The following is a 2,089-nucleotide window of genomic DNA, read 5'->3' on the forward strand; positions in this document are numbered from 1 at the left end:
TAAGACTCTTCTAGGTTTATGTCTTATACTGTGAAAAACAGCTTTGAATATTATGATACACAGTATATTAACTATTCTTATTCTCTTATTGCTTGGTTATGAAATTTTACTTTTCCATAAAACAAAGTTAATGGAATTTCTCCCTCCCTCTCTTCCTTCCACTCTCCTTCCCTCAGTAATAACTAACAAAAGCCACTATGCATATTTCTAGTTTTGTCATGAAACAATAGGTCTATTCTTCTGACGCTGCACTTTTTACAAGTAAAAGAACTCTGGACACAACAGAATGGACAAAAAGAGGGACTGTCTGGGGGATCTCAGGACTGGGGAACAGTAGGTGTGTGGCTTCCCTGGGATTCTCCATTGCTCCCCATACATTTTAAGTGAGGTACTGTAGAAGTCTTCAATCAATGCAAGCTACAAGAAAAGCACATTCTATTCTTCCTTACTGAAGGACTGAAGAAAAATTACTTAACAATCGAAGGTCTTTCTGATAATTTAGCCCCTTATACTCGAACCAAATTCAATGGTGAAGCGCCTGTTTAGGCAGACCCAATGACTGCGGTTTGATTCCCAGTCTTTCTCGGGGGCACGCGGAGATGATGAAGGAGACTGCATGGTGGCACAAGCCTATAATTCCAGTGCTTGGGAGGCAGAAAACAAAAGAATCACTATGAGTCCAACCTAAAAAGTGAGACAATTTAGACCGTGTACTAAATACAAAACGAAAGAAGACACCAGTGCTGTTTATGATATCCTCTTCCGATGTTTCAGAGGTGACCCATGGTAGTTTATCAGGACGTGGACTCTATTCCCATCAGATAGTATCAGAAGGAAAAGCAAGCAATGAGGGAAATTTCTAACTTAAAGGTTCAGAGAAGAGGGAAAGTTTCAAAACCAAAATCCAACATACTTCACTAGAAAATAGAGAAAAATAAAACACAAACCAAGCACCGAAAGAAAAAAACTAGAGCACAAGGAAATGAAAAATGGGAAAACAAAATAGTTAATGTCAGTAAAATAAAAAGTTGTTTCTATAGAATAATGAAATTGACGAACTCCTAGAAATATTGACAAAATAATAAAAAACATAAGGAACGAAACAAACTATCATTACAAATCTGGCACCCATTTAAAGAATAATAAAAAACTGTTAAGAACAACTTGGTGCTCATCAATTTCACAACTTAAATACTTGAACTCCCTGAACACTGCAAACTCTTAAGACTTACCAAATTGAATGAGCTAAGCTGAACCATCCCATAAAATTCAAAGAAATTAAGTTGACAAAAACAAAGCTCCTGTAAAAGAAGTTTCTAGGCTTATGCTGCACTTGAGAATGTGACCAAATACTTAAAAAATAAAACGCAACAATCCTACACATCTTTTTTTCCAACAACATTTAAAAGGCTAGTATAAATTTTAAAAGCAGATAAAGATAGTACAAAAAAGGACAACCACAGTTCGAAGTCCCTCTTGAATTTAGGCAAAAAAAAATTCTGAATAAAATAATAGAAAATCAACTCCAACAATGCACAGAAAATAATTTTATACACTATTATGAAATTGGGGTCACTACAGGCATATAAATCTGACTCAATATTCAAAATTACACCAAAATAGTCTGCCATAGTAAGAAGCAAAAGAAGAAAAATCATGATCAAAACAGAAAGTATAGGGGCCAGGGAGATGGCTCAGTAGAATAAGTACTTCCCTGTCAAGTGCAAGGGCCTGAGTTCAATCCCTGGTTCTGAAAAAGCAGAAAAATAAAAGAGTGAAGAAGAAAATACATTTGACAGAATCAAACACTCAAGACAAAAACTTGTTAAGAATAAAGAGAAAATATACATCTTGCTATAGAACGTCTACAGAAAATTGCTATCATATTAGAAAGTAAAAGGCTGAATGCTATAACCTAAAAGCAAGAAGTCAAGGAGATCTGCTCTCTGTTCTCCTTCCTGCTTAGCAGAAATTTGATACAACTACAAAAAGCAAAAAAAGGGGCTGGAGAGATGGCTCAGTGGTCTAAAGCACCTACTTAGAACAAGCTTAGCAAAAGCATCAGGGACCGCGGTTCAATCCCCCAGCA

Source organism: Octodon degus, unplaced genomic scaffold (genome assembly GCF_000260255.1).
Source record: "Octodon degus isolate 3935 unplaced genomic scaffold, OctDeg1.0 scaffold00511, whole genome shotgun sequence".
NCBI lineage: Eukaryota > Metazoa > Chordata > Mammalia > Rodentia > Octodontidae > Octodon > Octodon degus.